The 20,582-nt window shown below is 43.7% G+C and overlaps 1 protein-coding gene and 1 pseudogene across 19 annotated transcripts in view; one reads left to right on the top strand and one right to left on the bottom strand.

Annotated features, from left to right (window-relative positions):
* The window catches only part of TENM2 (teneurin transmembrane protein 2), a 1,285,801-nt gene that overhangs the window by 223,010 nt on the left and 1,042,209 nt on the right, over positions 1 to 20,582 (bottom strand). The gene's annotated exons all lie outside the window — the stretch shown is intronic.
* On the top strand, positions 11,860 to 11,974 carry LOC112133629 (small nucleolar RNA SNORA40; annotated as a pseudogene).

The raw sequence follows: 20,582 nt of genomic DNA, 5'->3' as shown, positions 1-20,582 counted from the left end.
AATCCCCTAATGTTACTGAACAGGAAGAGACATCCCTGAAACTGTGTTTCCTCTGTTTCCAAGGATGCCTTCCCTCTTGCCTCCCCTTCCCACCTTTTTCTTTGTTTTGGGTTCCATAGCATCTTTTTATTTTTATTTTTTAAAAGTATCCAGAAAATAAGAAAACTGCAGATGAGGTGGAAAGGGTTAGGGTCAGAGTACATCAGTAACTTCTCAGACAACTCCCAGGAGTGAGAAGAAAAATAAGAAAGTGAGATGGAGGTGGAGAAGGGGAAAAGCCAAATCTGCTGAACATGAGACCTGTCCTTCCAGAAGAAGCAATGCAACAAAAATGAAACTCAAGTTTGGGCGTATTTTCTGTTGTTGAATTGAACATTAAGTAAATAAGTGAGAATTATATCTGGGGTATAACCACCTTCTCTTATTTTTTGGGAGCGTCTGAAATAGGTTTTTGTTGGCACTTTTTTTTTTTTTTTTAATCAGCCATTCTTTCTCTCTCACTTGAGTAAGAAAACGAGATGCTCTCTCTGGCCGGTGGGGAGGGACTAAAGTGTCCTTAGGATAAAGACCCCAGGGAGCTGTGAAGTAAATGAGTTTCCTGACTAATGAGAGGCCTATTTCTTATTCTGCTACTGATTTGCTCTATGGCTTGGGCTGAGAAATCAGTCTCTCAATCAATCTCTCCCTTTACCTTTTATAAAAGTTTCCCTGTACAGGTAGAATAATGGCTCCTTAAGGGCCAGAGAGAGGTTACACATCTGCAACCCCCAAAAGATCTGACAGTGTCTTGAATATAAATGGCACTCCATCAATATTTATTAGAACAGATAATGATACACGGGGGGCAGATTTGGGGGTTGGATTGTAGGATGTTATATGCTTATAAATTAAAAAATACATAATCAGAGGCATAGAAGATGGGATAAAACAGTGCTGGTAGCAATATGGACTAGTTTGCAAAGGGAAGGATATTTTAATTATCAGCATATCAACACCTGCTGCCAATCATTGACCCTTTTCTTTTAGTGCAGTGGCGCGATCTCCGCTCACTGCAAGCTCTGCCTCCCGGGTTCATGCCATTCTCTTGCCTCACCCTCCCGAGTATCTGGGACTCCAGGTGCCCGCATGCTTGGCTAATTTTGTTTTTGTATTTTTAGTACAGACGGGGTTTCACCGTGTTAGCCAGGATGGTTTCGATCTCCTGACCTCGTGATCCACCCACCTCGGCCTCCCAAAGTGCTGGGATTACAGGCGTGAGCCACCGCGTCCCGCCATCATTGAACCTTTTCTATAGCCAGGTACCATAGTAGACATTCTAAAGGCATTATCTTAAGACTCACAGGTAGGTACTATTATCAGCCCCATTTCACAGATGAGGAAACTATTGACTGTGAAGTTTGAGAACAGCGGGATTTCAGAATCAGAAGGAAATTACTGTGGGAGGTGGCTATTGCTTCATATTTCATAGTGATCTGGTTACAGATTCTATGGGTAATGGAGTCTCAGCAAACCTCTTCCTTGTTTCAAAACTCATAATAATCTCATTGGGGTTGGTGAATGACCACACCCCTTCCTGAGGGGGTTAGATTTCTTTATCCTGTTGAATTCAGCACATACTTTACCACACAGTCATTCTGGGTCTTCAGTGAAGATGATGTGGGCTACAGCCATGGCTGACCAGTGATAGAATACAGCATGTGTGAAGACATGAACTGTTACTGTTATAAGCCACTGAGAGTTTGGGATTGTTTGTTACAGCAGCCTGTCTGAGGCTAGCTTGACTGATACTTTCACCTATAAGGAAACTGGGAAATGGCATTTTTATACAGCAAATCTCTGTGCATCCCTTTAGGTTTTATTGGGTTAGGATCCTTTCTGAAACTCAGCCAGAGAGAATTAGCACATACTTTGGGCCACTATATTTGCTTCTATGAACAACAACAAAAAACAGCACTTTAAACATGATGTCATCATACCTCCAATTTTAATTTACTCTCAGAACCAGACTTAGAAAGCTGAGCTGGATGGGGTGGCTCACGCCCATAATCCCAGTGCTTTGGGAGATTGAGGCAAGAGGATTGCTTGAGGCCAGTTGTTCAAGACCAGCCTGTGTAACATAGGAAGACCCTATCTCTACCAAAAATTTAATTAATTAAAAAAAAAAAAAAAAGAAAGCTAAGAAACCTCAGAGTAGCCAGAGTTATTGCTGCTTCATCTCAAGATTTCACATAAATGCTGGTCTCCTCAAGAGATCCTGGATGCACTGGGGTGGTTCCCTCTCCCGCCCCACCTTGAATGCTCTAGCAGTTCATCCCAAAAGTCCTGGTCCAGATCATCTGAGGGTCAAAAGTGAAATGAGTTTGGGAGGCCCTCTCCCTAACATTCCTCCCCCTCACTGACAGCCAAAATGTACAATTCATCATGATCTGACAGGCTCCGCTTCAGAGAGACCCTCGGGCTCCATGGGTCACTAAGGATGGGATGGGGAAGGGCTCCGAATGGAAACTTGTGAAATCCAGGTGGCAGCTGGGAAGCCAGCCACTTAAAACACAATAGGCAGCCAAACTCTGAGAGTATCCCTCTGGCTAATTGGAGAAAACTTTCGTGGCATTCTGAAGGGAACCAAGACAGGATGGCGGGACCACACGCAGATCCCCGGTTTCAGTAAGGATAATAAACAGACCTACGTGGAGTGAAGGTGTGATATTTTCTTATTGAAGTTGCTGTGTTTTTGTGCCAGGTGGGTTCCAAAGGCAATACTCCGAGGGAGTGACGCCCGAGAAAGGGAGTGGGGTTGGTTGCGAGTAACTGAGGATTCTCCAGCAACCACAGGACAGGGAGATTATAGGGCCAGAAAAGTGGCAGCTTGGAATGGGGGTTGTCTGAAATAGTAATTAGGGAATGTGTGGGCCCTGCTGGGTGCCACTTAGAACCTTCTGTGTTCATTGGCTGGCAGAGGATCAACCTGACAAGAGAGTCAATCAATATGTCAGCAATACTTCCCAGAGAGCTGCTCAGCCCCTGCTTGTCAAAGAGGGCAAACATGGAGGCCACGGATGCTCTGTGTTTGCTGAGCAGGCCCCCAGGAGCAGGGGGGCCTTTAAAGATCAGGTTTGTCGATACATAACCCGAGGAGGAGATTGGGCTTTCCCTTTGAAAATGGAAGACTTCAGGCCAAGCAGAGCTTAGGGAGCAGGAGGAGAAAGCCATGCCTGCTGGGTCTTGGGGCTCGGCATGCCATCAGATTCACAAGGGCCTTAAAGATGATGGCAGAGCTCATTCAGAGGCCTGGTAGGATGACAGTAAGGGTTAGGGCTGGGTCTCCCTGCCTCTGCATCAGCCAATTAAGTCAACAGTGTCGGGGCTCCTGGGGGAAATATACCAATTCCAAAAGCGCCACTGCTGGGAGGAGAGAACCACAGTGGAATAATCAGGGCTAACATGCACAACTGCTTACCCTGAACTTGCATAGGCAACCTGCAAAAGCCCCTTTGCAATCAGCAGTGAAAATTAACACATGTGAATAAGTCTACTCGATGGTGATGGTGACAATTAACGTTCATTTTGACCATGTGCCAGGTATTGGGCTCATTATTTGCATGCAGCATGTATTCATAATTTACCAGTCAGCACATATTTACTAAACACCCACTGGGTGTCAGATGTGTCCTAGGCACCAGGAGTAAAGCAGTTTTAACAAGACAAAATCCTTGCTGTCATGGAACCTACGTTCTAGAGGCAGGTGTAGAAATTAAACACATAAGTCAATAGCCGGGTTTAGGATTCAGAGGCACTCGGGGGGTGGGGGATGCATTGAAAATTTCTTCCTTTTTTCATTTAATGTAGTCTGGTCAAGGATGGCATTTGTGATAGGTAACATTTGAGCAAAGACATAAAGGAATCGAGAAAGCAGTTTATGCTGATGTCTGGGGAAGAGCACGCCGAAGGGGAGTGGAGTTAGTGGGAAGGAGGAGTGGTGGGTGAAGGGACGGGCAGGGTGAAGGGGTAGCTGCCTTTGAGGAGCTTTGCCTTTTGTTTGGAAGAGAAGGGATGACACTGGAGGATTTCAAAAAAGATGAATGCTTACTTTTTCCCCTTCATTCTCACTGGATTAGGTGGTAATATAATCTACATTTTATAGATAAAGAAATTGAAGCTTAGAGAGGTTAAGAGACTTGCCCAAGACAATTCAGCCAGTAAGTGGGAAATCTGGGATTTAGACCCAGACACATGCAACTTCAGAGTCAGAGTTCTGAATTCCCATACTGTCCTCCTAGAGACTCCATTCAGAGTTCTCACTGGAGGACATCGGCCCTCTGAGGTTTCCAAGTGAACCGCTACTTAGATAAGACCGAACAGGACAGGCAGGCTATAAAATCACCTACTTACTAAATATTGTCAAGGCTCACTCATGAATACACACTTCCCTTTGTAAGCAGCCATTAGTCTCTATGAATATGTCCTTGGTTGGCAACTAGTTTGCTATTTAACTTGAACCACAATTGTCAACGTACAATAAATCTGCTCGGCAACTTCAATTGCCAGTCAGGCCAGTCAACAACATGTTTGGTGGTTTTTTCCCTTGTCAGTTTGCTTGTCATCCTTTGGGGATGCAGTTGAGTGCAGTGCTTCTTCCTCAAAGAGGAGGGGGCCCACTGCAATGTATTATTATGTTTAGGAATGCTGTCAGTGCCAAAATTACCTTCAGCCTGAAAGAAGTAATGCAAACAAAACTATGTGGGATAACATTCTTGGAAATGCCTTAAGTCTTAAAAGGAGTTTAAAAATTTAAATCTTAAAGGGTCACCAAAAATCCTTTTCTAACCACCTTGGTGAAGTGATTTCTCCTATTTTTCCCAGACAGTGTTGCAATACACTGAGTGGAATGAATTTTCAAAGCACCGCATGGAAGTTACACCCACAAATCCCTTTAACGGTAATGGGATTTGTGCACCTGTCTCCCAAGAATGTTCTGAAAACTTACTAGCCCCTGTCCGACTTCCAGCTTGCAGCTCCAAATGGTTGCAAGGCTTATGGCTCAGGAATTACAAAGAAGAGGAAAGATGAGAGGCAGATACAATCCCAGAATCGTGGCAGGATCATCAAAATGAGAGGGGGCATTGGAGAAACTCACCTGCATTCACCTCTCTAGAGGAACTCAAATCTTCCAGCTACAGTCTCAAAACTGTCCTCAGCAGGGATTTTGTCTGCTGCCTTCCTACTTCTAGTCCCTCACAAAAGTAGCAAGGCTTTCTGTCCCCTCCTTTGTGTCTGCCATGAGAACAAGGTGATAGTTGCGTGAGGCAGCTCTGGGACCAGGGAGCAATGTGTTCTTGAGGCAAGAAGAATCCACAGGGAAAGACCAGAGCATTAATCTATTCTCATGACAGGCTCAGGATGGTACAGTGAGTGGGAGGTGGTACGAGATTAATCAATTGCTGTGTCTGCAGAAAACAAATGGGGCTCCTTGCAGCTTCAGGATGCGTGGGGCTCCCCGACTGGCAGCGTCCCTCCCCTTGTCTCCTGGAACCCGCTGCTGCAGGTGCACTGCAGGTGGGTGCTGTTGACACTGTGAGTGTGTGGCATCTGGTGTGCCGAGGTGACCTCTAACCACACCCTCTAGCTCTCAGCATCATTGGGCAGATCAATACACAAGACAGACACATGTGCTCACAGCCACTTTCTTTTCCTTGTGCGGGGTGGCCAGGAATGTACCTGACTGGCAATGCTAGTCAGGCATCCTATTGTCCACCAAGTCAGCTCAGCCTCATGCAGATAAACACATGCCTGGAGCCATTAGCCACACAGGGTGTCATTTCCCACTGCAGACCACCCCGTTCCTGCTGCAATTTTTTTCCTGGTTAAGAAATAAAAGCTTCTCTTTCTCCAAGAAGGGACCCATGTGATCAAAATACTTTAGAGAATGATAATATCGGTAGGTTTTATTCACCAAACAAATCATGGTCTGGGGTTTTAAGAGCTTTTCTGATAACGAAACACATCCCCACAATCCACACATCTACACCTAAATGGATCTTTCTCCCCTCCGAGCTTGTCATTCACTGTTGACAACCCAAACAATATTTGTCTTTCTTCAAAGAAAGGCAACCAGCAGCCCAGTTAAAGAGGGGCAGATCCGTGAGACCACCGACTACAAAGGAAAGAAGACGCAGGCTGCACGTGGCATGCGGCCACCAGAATCCTAGGAAGCAGACATTATGAATGTTTTAGAGGATAAGATGTCATATCGATCGGTAGATGTGCAATGCGCGCTGGAACAAAGAGAAAGAACTCTCTCGTGAAAAATAGCCTTCTGCAAGGAGGAGTGGCAAGGAGGTCAGAGTGTGCCAATTAGGACACCCGAGATACTCCATTCCTAGGGCACGTTTCTCCCCTCAGTGGCAGCAAGCAAGGGAGGAGAGGGTTGGGATTTATTTCCCTTCCCAAGTCCCCAGCAGCCCTCAACAAACTGCTCCCAGTGAGCCCTCTGATCTGAACTCTGGAGCCCACAGCCAGCCATCCTGAAACTGGGGGAACAGGCCAGGTGGGGCCTTAGGAACCAGGTATAAAGGAGGAAGGATCTCCCTATCCTGGATCTCTGGGATATATATGCCAGGTTCATGTCAATCAGGTTCACATTTCTGCACTACCATGCACAAGCAGATACCTTGGGCAAACAGATTTACCTCTCTGAGCTTCACTTTCCTTAGCTATAACAACTAATATTTTTGTGATGTACTGACTCAGTGTCAACCACTGTTCTAAGCCCTCTATACACATCACCTCATTTGCTCTTTACAGTAAACCTAGAGGTAAGAACTATGATTCCCATTTTACAGAGGAAGGAGTGGAGGCATAAAGGTGTTGACAGGGCTGGTAGGTGGGGCAGCTGGTTTTAGAGCCAAGCGTGTGCTCTTAGCCATGTTTTCTTGCTCACACTGACCTTATAGGGTGGAGAAGGTGCAAAAGTGGTGAGGATCTGGGGGTAACTGGCACACAGGAGGCACTCAAGAAACATCTCACCTCCTGCTGGGTCTTGGGTTGTTTTGTAACAATGGCGATCATGGCTAACTCTTACTGAGCCCTTAGCATGTGCCAGGCTCTGTGATAAGCAATTGTTACCAATTTTATGACATATATATTGCTTTCTCATTTTGCAGATGAAGAAATTGAGGCTCAGAGTGCTGAAGTAACATGCAGCTGATAAGTGTTAGAGGTGGGATTTGAACCTGAGCTGTGTGACACCTGAAGCTCTTGAGTACCACTCCATCTGCTGACAACCATCAGCTCAACACCAAGCATCAATGAAGACTGGGGTTCTATTCACCTAGATATTATTCTCTCATTTGCCTGAACCCCCTGCTTCAGAGAAACCTCTGTGGTTTCCTTTTCTGTGTCACATTAGAATGGCAGAGGCACTGTTAAGATGGGCCTCAAAGGCCATCTGGCCCAGACTTTTTCTGTATAGATAGATGGTGACCCTGAGCCCTACTTAAGTGAAATGACTTGCCTAGGGTCATGACAGCTAATGGCTGACTGAGCCAGGATTTGAACCTCAATCTTTTGACTCTCTGGTGCTCTCTCTACTGTCCTCCTTCCATCTCCTTAAAGAAAGACAGAGAATTCTGGTGTCTATGTGCAATGCAATGCCTTATTAAAGACGAAATGAGGTGGACTTCAGAGAAGCCTCCTCCTCTTACCCATTTAATATTTTTATTACTACTCTTCGCAAGGTAAGGCATGAACAAAATAACCTGTTAATAAAATCAGCTGACAAAAAGACCATTATGGTCCTTTCTGATCCTAAATTCATTAAATTGAGTTTCTATGACAAATATCTTCTACTGTAGAAGTGTATTCACAGCTAGAATCTAAAATCACCATTTTTCTATTTCTACCTGGTCTGACGCCATTGTGGTCGATATAGACATGTTCTCCCTCCTGCATGCGAACTTGGTACTTTTTCAGGAGTGAGAAACAAGTTGAAGAAGTAAGGATGTTGAGCAAATCCTGTATGTAATTTTCATTCCAATTTGGTCATTTGTTCAGCAAAGCCAAATTAGGCACATGGGGAGGCTGCCAGAGTCCTTTTCAATTTTTAATTTCTGACATGGTTAGCTCAAGATTTTTTCAAACTCAGAAATAAAAAAAAGTCCTGTATTAGCAAATTGGATTTGATCTTTCTTGCAAATGGTTTTAAGCTAAGTGGATTTCACATAGCTAACCTGAAACATTTAAAACTTGATTCTGATGGAAAGAAACATCATGTTAAAAAAATTAGTTCTATCTCCCAGGGCCTGTTTAGGTAGTAGGGAATGAAAACCCAGGCAAGGGGCAGTCCTCCTCAGCCTCTGATATCCTTAATGTCAGTATGGTCAACTTCTTATGAGGAAAGAGCTAATCTGGCATGGGGTGGGGGAGGATAATTTCTTCTTGGAATGTAAGCTACTTGCATCTATAAAAAAGAACTACATTTTCATCTGCAATTAGATAAATGATACAAGTAGACTTATTTTGAATTTGTGAGAATTTACTTTATATATATATATATATATATTTTTTTTTTTGATGGAGTTTCGCTCTTGTTACCCAGGCTAGAGTGCAATGGTGCGATCTTGGCTCACTGCAACCTTCGCCTCCCGTGTTCAAGCGATTATCTAGCCTCAGCCTCCCGAGTAGCTGGGATTACAGGCACCCACCACCATGCCCAGCTAATTTTTGTATTTTACGTAGAGATGGGGTTTCACCATGTTGGCCAGGCTGGTCTCAAACTCCTGACCTCAGGTGATCTGCCTGCCTTGGCCTCCTAAAGTGCTGGGATTACAGGCGTGAGCCACCACGCCCATCCCAAGAGAGCTAATTTTAAGGGTTTTACGTGACACTCAAGTCACACACATTTCTTTGGTGCTAAAGGCACACAATTCTGTCAATCGGCAACAGCACTGAAGACTGTTGTGGCATTTCTGGCTTATACAAGGCATTGCAATGACAGCAGAGTGACATTTGACATGGTCATGATGTGTCCCCCTCCTCCTTATGGCTTATGCTCCCATGCCAGATCCTAACTCTATGGAAGTCCCCAAGCCAGGCCTAACCTAATACATCTCCCAGGTAGGGGCTGCTGTCTCCCTTAACACTGGCCTGGGAGAGCTCTCCCTGACCTGCATGCTCAGAGCTACAGAAAGACAGGCACGTTTGGAAAGTTCCCCAATTTGTTTTCATTGCTTAGCTCTTTCAGGTGAAACTTTCTCAATGCATCTCCTGCTAGTCTTATTTGATTCATTTAAGCTTTAAAAGACACTCACGAGGCAGTTACTTTTTTATCCCAATTTTAAAGATGAAGAGACTGAGGCTTGTTGCAGTGCTACAACATACCCAAGGTCTAGGGTTGCCAGGTTTTAATTTATAAGTTTGCTAAATCTGGCAGCTCTAGCAAAGTCCTGTAGTTAGGATGAAACCTCAGAGGAACTTCTCTTCTTCTGCAGCCCCAGAAACAGCCTTTGAATCGGTGCCCTCAGATCCTTTAAGCTTTGCTCTAGATCTGTCAGAAAGAATTGTCCAAGGTAACCGAAGTTGGGTCTCTTCTGAAATGTCCACATCTTCTGGAGTTCTCTACTGTGAATGTCATTTGCATCCTGCTCTAGTCAGCACTGTCCAATAGAAATAAAACACAAGCCACTGATGACTTTTTTTTTTTTTTGAGACAGGGTCTCCGTCTGTTGCCCAGGCTGTATTGCAGCAGCTCTATCTCAGTTCACTGCAACCTCCGCCTCCCAGGTTCAAGGGATTCTCATGCCTCAGCCTTCTGAGTAGCTGGGGTTACAGGCATGCATCACCATGCCTAGCCAATTTTTGTATTTGTAGTAGAGACAGGGTTTCGCCATGTTGGTCAGGCTGGTCTCAAACTCCTGACCTCAGGTGGTCTGCTCGGCTCCCAAAGTACTGGGATTACAGGCATGAGCCACTGCACCTGGCCCACTTATGAAATGTAAAATTTTCTAGTAGCCACATTAAATAAGTGAAAAAAATTTAATACTATGCTTTTTACTCAATATATCCAAAATATTATCAACATAAAATCAACATAAAAATCTTTAATGAGACAGTAAAAAGATTTTTTTTGCACTAAGTCTTCAAAATCCGGTTTGTATTTTATAGTTAACAGCACATCTCAATTCAGATGCTAAATTTTCAACAGTTAAAGTGAAACATCATCTTGCAAAAACAATAAAAATGTGCTGAATGAATTTTATATCATTTCAGTTTTTAAATGTAAATTAATTCAGTTCTTCAATTATACTGAACACATTTCACAGAGGAGGTCCTAGACCACTGTGGCTGACAGGATTTTTCTAAGCTGATCTCCTCCTGCATGCTCTCTGGACATTTTATCATATTATTTATTTATTTATTATTTATTTATTTATTTTCTTTGAGATAGGGTCTCCCTCTGTCACCCAGGTTGGAGTGCAGTGGTGCAGTCATAGCTCACTGCAGCTGTCTGTCTCTTTGGCTCAAGTGATCCTCCCACCTTAGCCTCCCATGTAGCTGGGACCACAGGCGTGCATCACCATTCCTGGTCAGTTAAAGTTATTATTTTTTATTATTTTTATTTTTAATTTTTTTAGTAGAGATGGGCGGGGGGGGTCTCACTATGTTGCCAGGCTAGTCTCGAACTCCTGAGCTCAAGTGATCCTTCCATCACAGCCTTGAAAAGTCCTGGGATTACAAGTATGAGCCACCACGCTTGGCCTTCCCTGGATATTTTATAACCACACCGCTTACAGAGTTTATGGCTTTACATTGGTAATTACTTATTTATTGACCATCCTATTCCCCCTCCAATTGTTTTTTTTAATTTTTTTTATTTTTTAGACGGAGTCTCACTCTTTCACCCAGGCTGGAGTGGAGTGGCGCCATCTTTGCTCACTGTACCCTCCCAGGTTCAAGTGATTCATTCTCCTGCCTCAGCCTCCCAAGTAGCTGGGATTACAGGCACGTGCCACAACTCCCGATTAATTTTTGTGTATATATATGAGATGGAGTCTCACTGTGTAGCTCAGGCTGGAGTGCAGTGGGGCAATCTTGGCTCACTGTAAGCTCCGCCTCTCAGGTTCACGCCATTCTCTTGCTTCAGCCTCCAGAGTAGCTGGGACTACAGGTGCCCGCCACCATGCCCGGCTAATTTTTGTATTTTTAGTAGAGACGGGGTTTCACCATGTTGGCCAGGCTGGTCTCGAACTCCTGACCTCAAGTGATCTGACCACCTCAGCATCCCAAAGTGCTGGGATTACAGGTGTGATTACAGCTACCATGCCTGACCTCCCCTTCCAAATTTTGAGCCATGAACACATTGAGAGGTGAGAGTAGGTCTTCCTTCCCCTCTTTCAAACTTGTCCCCACAGCTAGCATAAGCTTTAGAACACAGCAGAGTTTAAGAAATATTTATTTGAATGAAAGAATGGCTTGAAAACTTCTGTCTAAAAAACTACAATTAACTGAGGTCTGGGAGTGTGCCAGGCTAATAATAATGATAATACTCATAAACAGTGTCTACTGAATTCTTATTACCTGCTTTTAAGACATTTCTCATTGATCATTCAAAAAAAATCACCTTTGAGGTAGCAAGTATCCGCACTTTACACATAAGAAAACTGAGTCTTAGAGAGATTAAATACCCTGCCCACTGCCACCTAGCTACTAAGAGCCAGAGCCAGGAATAACATAGATGTATCCTAACCACATTGCTAGTGCTTCCCTAACCATAGTCATCATTTACTGTGTTCATGGTTTTCATGAAATCTAAGCTCCACTTAGACTGTTATTTCTTAACTACATTTTAAAATCAGTCTACTTTTTAGCACTTGTGTTTGCTTTTGTTTGACTTGTGGACAAAGACTTATAGTAGACAGGTACGAAAAAATAAATCTTCTTTTGCAACCCATGAGTTGTTATATATGCAAGAGGGAATATTACGAAAAAAGAAAGAAAAATTGGCAATCTATTTTTTAAAAACTTTAATCAATTTAGCCACATCCCAAAGTAATATCTGTGAAATAAAAAGCTTAATGTGTTAAGATTTTTGTGATACATCGAAATAAACATAACTATTGTAATACAGAAGTGTGTCCACATGCTACACATAGCCATATAGTGATATGACTACCATACCTGGGTAAATATTACTCTCTGCTCAGTTACACCTAACCTCTAACACTGGTCTTTCTGTTCCTAAAGATCCACCATTATTTCTGTGTTTTCCCCTTCCTCTCACACAGTGGTCTAGGAAGGAAAAACACCAGCGGCTGAGGAAAGGCTGGAAGGGAGGCTCTCCCTTGCCTGCCTTTTCTCATTATTTCTAGCTGTAACAAAAGCAAGACACAAGCAAACCATAAGACCTAACTCCCCACTGCCTCTGCCTTGAGGGCTTCTCTTTGCTTCTTTAGAAGCCAGAGGACAAAAACTGCTACAGGGTGGCTGGATCTATGGGATCCGTCCTTCTCGCTTTGAGGTTTCCTGCCTTATTCCAGGGCAATACTAACAGAGTCTCAAAGCTGTTCAAATCTAAGAGTCCTAACCTCCTCCCCTGCCCTACCTGCCTTTCTCCCAGCCCTGGAGGGTCTTTGTAGCCCAGACTACCCCAGATGTTTCCTGGGCATCCCAGTTTCTACTTCATTCAATAAATTCACCAGCAACTATTGAGCCCCTACTATACCCCAGATATGGCAAACTCTCAAGGCAATTTTCAATAAGAATCATAGCTAACACGAATATAGTGCTTACTGTTTGCCATGTACTGTTATAATAAGCACTTTAAATATTTAGACATGAAATTGCTCTTTTTGCAGATTAAATATGGTAGAATATCACCAGTTTCACATGGTTCAGCTTAATGTATTAGTCACTTAATACACTAGTTCTAGAGGTAGATGCTTTTATCATATTCATTGGATAGCTGAAGAAACTACGGGAGAGAGAGATTAAGTATCTTGTCCAAGATTAGTCTGCCAGTAGTGGCAGAGCTGGGCTTTGAACTTGGGGACTCTGGCTCAGAACACTTGATTACAATGATTTCTGTGTCTTATAGTGAAAGTGGCAGAAAAAAGAAAGCCTACTTCTCTCCAAAGCCAGCCTCTACATTTCAGGTGCATTGTGGGTAAACTAGGCTTTTGTAGGAACAATAGAATATGGTGATTAGAGTAGCTTTGGTAGCAGCAGACCTGGCTTCAGGTCCAGGTCCCAGCCCTGGTTTTTAGTAGCTGTGAGGCTCTGGGAAAGCTTTTTTCTTTCTTTCCCTCCTTCTCTCACTCCCTCCTTCCCTTCCTCCTTCCCTTCCTCCCTCCCTCCTTCCCTCCCTCCTTCCCTTCCTCCTTTCCTCCCTTCCTCCCTCACTCCCTCCTTCCCTTCCTCCCATCCTCCCTCTCCTCCCTCCCTTGCTCCCTTCCTCCTTCTCTCCCTCTTTCTTTTCCTTCAGTTTTTCCTCCCTCTCTCTCTCCCTTACTCCCTCCCTCCTTCTTTCTTTCCTCCCAGACCCTCATTTTCCTCATCTGCAAAATGGGAATCATAAAACTTCCTACCTCCCAGGGGGGTTGCCACATTCAATGAAATAAAGTATGCAAAACATTTATCTCAGTGCTTGACACACAGTTAAGAACCCGACAAAGAGCAATTATTGTGTGAACTGTCCAGAAGGAATATGATCTGTCTGGAGAAAAATCTCTGAAATTCCAAATAGCTAGGTTACAAGCAAATAGCCCATTCCTAAATTTGAGATGGCTTGCCTTTTGAATTAAAATAACAGAGATTCGGAAATATAGGAAAACACTTAGTGGTCACTTTCTCCAGACTCATTTTACAAAAGAGGCTATGGCGACCTGGAAAGATTAATACCTTGGCAGAGAGGACATTCATCTCTATTGAAAAGCACAGATCCCCGATCCCATTCACTTCCACCTCACTGCACTGACTCTTGAAGCTGCACTTTTGCGGTGAAGCTTGACAGAGGAACCTCAGATCAGCTGACCTGGTACACATACCTCATGCACATGTGAAATCAGTGGTGACACTAAGCAGTGGTCGGGGGGTGCAGTCGGGGTGGAAAAGGAAGGTGAGCAGGAAAATTCTAAATGATTTCCATCAACCTTCTCTGAAGTTACCACAAATAGAGTCTCAGTAAAAACAGTGTCTTTCTATGCAAGTGGAGTTTTAAGATGAGCCCCCAACCTCCCATTTTCCACCCAGACTGGCACCTTTAATCCCCTCCTGTATGTGTTCTGGAGATGCCACTGTGTAAAAAACACATTAGATGGCAATAGCATTTTCTTCTTTTAATCTGATATCTGAAAATTCAGGGTATTTACATGATTAGCCTTGATGCTACAACAGGGTAAAGCCTTGTGTAGCTTCGTAGAGCTCCATTAACAAGCATTTCCTAAACTTCACCCCTGTGCCTGGTGTTGTACTAGGCTCTGGGGATACAATGATTCTGAAGACGCCACTCCTGCCCTCAAAAAGCTCACTGTCTAGGCCAATGGTTTTGGGCTGTAGTTCCCAGACCAGCAGAATCAGCGTCCCCTGAGAACTTATTAGAAATGGAAATTATTGGGCCATACTCCAGACCTACAAATCAGAAACTCAGGGGTTGGGTCCAGGTATCTGTGTGTTAATGAGCCTTCCAGGTGATTCGGATGAATGCTCAAGTTTGAGAACCTCAGGTATTGCACAAGGCTTGGCTGACAGCAATTAATGAAAGAGAACATGAAGGGAAGGAACAAGCTCCTCTTGTCTGTTTCTATGAAGGTGGAGGAGGTGAGAGAGCCCAGACATCTCCCTCCAGGTCTAGGCACTAGGTCTCTGCCCATACAGGTAGTGTGTCAGAAGCAGCTGGGAAGACGCAATACGGAAAAGAGATATTGAAGCCAGGGTGGAAAGATGAAAAAAAAAAAAAAAAAAAAAAAAGAGCCAGAACCAGACTTGGGCCAAAGTAACATGGTAAAACAGGGACATTCTTTCTCAGCATGCCTCCTCTCCATCCAGTACTTGCCCTGTGTCCATTCTGTCTGCTCCAGGTGACCCATGATCAGAGAGACTCAGTGCCCCCCTCCAAACTCAGCAGTGCCTCTTGTATGAATGCTTTCCCATCACATCAGAGGTTTCCAGGACTCCCATCCAACTCTGTCAGAACTCTGCTTTCCAAACTATCAGCCACATCAATGGAACTTTAAAAAATCTGTTGGATCTTGATATTAATTATTATTCATCCACATCCTCCCCACAACATCACACGTTCTATCATTAATGGATGTGCAATTATAGGGAAGACTAACGATTTAAGCCAAACATATAAACTCTAAAGGTGGAAATTTTAGGTATGGTCCAAGTTAAGGATGACAGATATTTTCAGACAGAAGATATTTTAGACAGTGGCTCAAAGTGGCATGACAGGAAGGCTCCCTTCTCTATGTTCTGGTCAGCCCTGACTGTGGAGGTACTGACCTGAAGCAGGTGCACCGTTTGGCAGAGCAACTGCCACCCCTTCCCCACTATCAGGCACAGGGCTGCCCAAAGCCAGAGGATCCACCAAGGATATATTGTGGCTGGGGCATCTGATTGTAAACATCTGTCTATAAGCATTCCTAGGGTGAATTCCTCTTTCTTTAGTCCATCATGCCAAACTTGGGAGTTTGGGCTGGGTAGCTACATACTAGCATAGGATCCTTAGGGTTCAGCTTGATCTACCTTAAGCAGGAAAGAGGAATTTTTTTTTGAAGTCTATGAAGGCAGGTTGTGAAAGTGAAAGAGTAGCTGACCAATGGTTTTTGCTACGGCTTGAATGTCTATCCCTCCCCAAAATTTGTATGTTGAGATCCTAACCAAGGTGATGGTATTAGGCAGTAAAGCCCTTGGGAAGTGATTAGGTTATGAGTGGGGTTGGTGTCCCCATAAAACAGCTAGACAGTCTCTTCCACCATGTGAGGACATAGCTAGAAGGTGCCATCTAGGAACCAGAAATCGAGCCCTCACTGAATCTGCAGGTGCCTTGATCTTGGACTTCCCAGCCTCCAGACCCAAGAAATAAGTTTCTGTTCTTTAAAAGCTAGTCAACCTCTGGCATTTTGTTATAGCAGCCTGACCAAATTAAGAGAGGGTTTATCCCTGAGGGGAGGACCATGGGCACAGAGAGTAATATTCCCATGCCCTTGGGCTACCAGGAGAAAAGAGAGCTCCACTTTCCCAGTTTCACTTTTAGGGACCCTAGTTAAGGACTCTAATTGGCTCAGCTGAGGTCACAAGCCCTTTTTTTTTTTTTTTTTTTTGACAGTTGCTATGGTGAGGAAAGTAAGATAATAACATCAACCCTGCTCTATTTAGGGACCCACAAAGGGTGTTGGATACAGACACAGCCACCAAGTAAACTTGCCAAACTTAGCAAATAAAAACTCAGGAAGCCGGTTACATTTGAATTTCCCACACAATATTTGGGACATACTTATATTAAAAGCATTTTCATTATTATTCTGAAACTCAAATTTAACTGGGCATCCTACACTTGGCAACCTGTCACCAAGGGAACTGGTGTGAGCCAGGCAGACTCCTCTTCATTTGGTGTCCACCACACCTTGTTTAAAGCTTGAAGAAGTAGAGTTCTTTGGGGAGAAAAGCACTGCCCATGCCTAGAATCGCCCCTGAGCACCTTCTCTGTGTCACGCTGGGATGGGTCTCTGCCTAGAAGAGAATCCATATCAAGCCTCTACACTTTCCACAAAGTGTCAAAACTGCCTGGCTGTCTCATGTGTAAAGCATATGGACTCCTCTTTTTATCAACCACAGTGACTCCTGGGTGGGACCTGAGGATTTATCAGAAACTTCAGCTAGGATCAAATTGTGATTCTACTCTTGCCAAAGCTCCTTAGAGACATTTGATATTGAGAGAGGCGGCAGAAGGCTGACTGGCTGGTCCAACCCTGTCTCTCAGGCTGAGTGCTAGTGCCCTCCATAGAAGGCATACCATAGCCACCTTCTAAGGTCTGCTCCTCTCTAGAATGGGCAGAAAACTTGGAACCCAAAGATCTCTGCAAGCTCCATTTGTGCCAGTGGTGTTGATTCTCGTAAATGCTCACTAAACTTGCTCTGCAGTTAGGGCACAGCCATTTTTTTCTCTTCTTTCTGGAAGGAAGTTTATTACACAAAGCAATAGGTGGACGTCTTCTTACTACCACATAAATCTGCCGTAGTACCTATGTGCTACACTTCTTAGACAGGAAGAACAAACAGTTGCTACTGAAACATTCCACACAGAGGAAAACAATAAAGCTAGAAACAAAAGCAAAACAGTAAACAAAACATACATAGAGATGTATTCTCTGTTAGAATCTTTAACACAAGATAGGGCCACGCAAAGCTGAGGTTCCATTATATTTCCGAAAGTAGAGGAACCAGACAGTTCAACCTGACTTTTCTTTAGACAACACCTTTCATTCTGGCCACGAGGAGTGATGTTTTCAGCACCAAACATCCAAAAAAGAACCCTGAGCACTCACATGGCCCAGAGCATGGCACCAGAAAGCTAGAGGCAAAAACACAGAGCTCAAATTTGGGATACACAAAAGGCAGTCCAGGGCCGAGGTCAGTTCCAGGCAAGATTTGGAGCTGAGCACTTTTTTCTTTGTGTACTCCAGTCTGCTAGCAGAAGCTATGATGCCTGAAAAATCCTGTGTGAATTATCTGACAGTGTCAGAGAAACAAAAAGCCATTCTAGGGGCTTCTGGGCAGTATGTTTGGATGTAAGGGGGAGGCTGCATTTCCTCTTCTGGGAAAGCCCTGTGCACTTAGAACAGACTCCTTAATGAAGTGCCAATGATCTCAGAGTTGACCTTCAGAGTCCTTGCCCCACAGCCCCGTGATCCGTATCTCAGTCGGGAGTCAAGTCTCAGTGGGTGAGGGTACCTTGGCTCTCCACAGCGTGGGGAGTGTGCTTCTGCGTCATTTCACATGCACATGTGTGTGTGTGTCTGTAGCTTATTTCCTGACAGGTGCACATGCAAGCGCCTAGTCCGTGTGGAGGGATTATCATTTTAATAAGTAGTTTTAGCTAATTAGTTTATTCTTGCTGACATGGTCCCATTCCTCCTAATTTGATATTCTTATTTCATGTAGAAATTGGGAGGCTGATAGACCCTGGAATGGTTGTGAAGTGATTAGTTTTCCTTGGTTTTATCTGTGTATGCTGGTATGTATTCTGGAAGGGGAAAATCTAGGTTTGTTTGGTTCACTATGGTATAAGCAGAACCTGTCACAGTAAAAATCTATTTTATTTAGTGCTTACCTTTGGCCAAGCACTGTGCTAAGGGCTATTCAAAAATTATCTTGTTTAGTCTTTGTAACCTCCCCTATGAGATAAGTGCTATTATTGTATCCATTTTACAGGGAGGAAACTGAGTCGCAGTGAGGTTAAGTAACATACCTGTGCTCCTGTCACTGGTAAGTAGAAAAGCTGGGATGTGAACCCAGCAGCCTGTATTCTAGAGCCTGTTCTCTTTCCTTGTACCAGGAAACATTTGTTGTATAAATTAATAGCTATGTGGATAATTTACCACGTATGATTTAAGTGGTTATGATGACAAATCCATGGTTTCCATTCTTAGTTATCAGGCTCAAAATTCACATAATAAACCCTAAAAATACTATCACTTTCAGGATTTCCCTCTGCTTCCATAAGTCGGCATCTCTTCTGCTGCTCATTCTAACTTCACCCTCCAGAGTGTGTGCTATTCCCACAGTTCCATTAAGCTAATCCCCATCATAAGAGGGCTAATTGCTAATCCTCACATCAGTGGATAAATGTTTAGGTGGACACTGCTTCTGCCTGTTATTTGCACTGTGAGAGGGGTCCCCAACTCTCAGAGGAATGGTGGGTCAAATCTCCTCAGGGAAGGACAGGCTTCTTGTGGCTGGAGCTGCTGTTTCTGGGAGGCCAAGAAGAGGCCCACCTGACATCATACCTTGAGAAGAGCAAAGAAATTACGTCACACCTTGAGAAGAGCAAAGAAATACAAGCACTCCCAACTATGATCTTCCCCAGAGAGTTGTACAGACAACTTATTATTAATAGAAGTTGTGTTTTTCCCAGTTCCCTATCGCAAGTGAGCCCCCTTCATAGCCAGGGAGATAAGAGTTCTGCCCTCGGAGCTCAAATAGGCCCTCTCCCACACAGAGAGATCGAATTCCAACCTCACGACGCACTGGCCAATGAAGTCTTTATTGCTAGCCATTGCAGCTCACGTGGCAGTTATTTTAGTTTAAACAACTTGTGGGTGGTCCCTTCATGTTCAAGAATTTGCCTCCATCTTTTCATGTTCCACTTATACCAACACATCTTCAATGGCGGCATTTCTGGCAACCCCACAGGACACTTGCTCCTCTAATCTCATACCTGAACCACACGGTTGTGTTTGCTCTTTGGAACCCAAGCACATGTGGTAGTCAAGAGAACGCAGAAGGAAACCCTACCTGTATCCTACCCTATTTCCCAATGTAGCCACATAAACCTAGTACTTAAGCTTCTTCTTGCTACTTGGATTTCAATTTTCAGTCCCTGTTGGAGATATCAAGTGTTCTTGCTATCACATCATTTATTAATGTCTATTGTCAACAGAGAACAATTACCCAACACTAACACATATAAAGAAAAAAAAAGATTCTACTTTCCAAACCAATTTCCAAGAATTGCTACTATAGGGAAGTGTCAAATACTTTTCCACTTTAACCATTCTCAAAACTTTTAATGAATCTTTTCTTTTAAACAAATCATGCCATTAGCATGGATGCTATGCAAATGAAATGCAGGGCCTGTATTTGTTTGGCTTCCTCGCAATTGTTTCAGAAACCTGATCACATCAAATATTTTTCAGTTTATGCAAAACAGAACCTCCCAATACATTTTTTTTTGAAGACTATGTAGTTTTCCATTTGCATGTGAGTCCCAAGTGGTAAATTTACACTTTGAATGTAGGATTAATAAGTTTCCATGTGTGTAGTGCATTTTGAAACTTAAATCATAAAGAAGTTACTTTTGTATGCCAAGGGCCTTATGAATCTGAAATCAAATGACCTGATAAGCACCTGGATGCTGGAGTTTAGCACAGAGATAACACGGAGGAAACCTGTTTTCCTAGAGTAACATCGTCTTTGCATTTCATATAGCATTCTTTCAAAACCTAATCTCAGGTCATCTTGGAGAATTCAGGGACAAGAATAGACTTTTTGCAGCTAAGGAATCATTCAGAACCAAGGACTCACAAATCTGCACGTAAGACCCTTTTCCAAACTGCTCTTTCCCAGCCTGGCGAGTGGGCCCTGGCAGTGGCCCTTTCTTACTGTCAGGGAACAATGTTATGGCTTGAGAGAGCTATGCATGATCACACTTACTGTAGCATCAACTATTTTTTTCTTAATTGTCCTGAGATCCTAGAAAGGAAACAAGCGTCTGTGCTGACAGAGGAGCTCAGCATGAACTCTCATTTTTCACATGGAGCTAATTAAAAACTGAAATTAGTTAAATATGGAAATGACACTTGCAAGCA

The sequence above is a fragment of the Pongo abelii genome, chromosome 4, assembly GCF_028885655.2.
Source record: "Pongo abelii isolate AG06213 chromosome 4, NHGRI_mPonAbe1-v2.0_pri, whole genome shotgun sequence".
In the NCBI taxonomy this organism is placed as follows: Eukaryota; Metazoa; Chordata; class Mammalia; order Primates; family Hominidae; genus Pongo; species Pongo abelii.
Note: the sequence above shows the minus strand (reverse complement) of the source record. Positions and strands in the feature narration are given on the sequence as shown.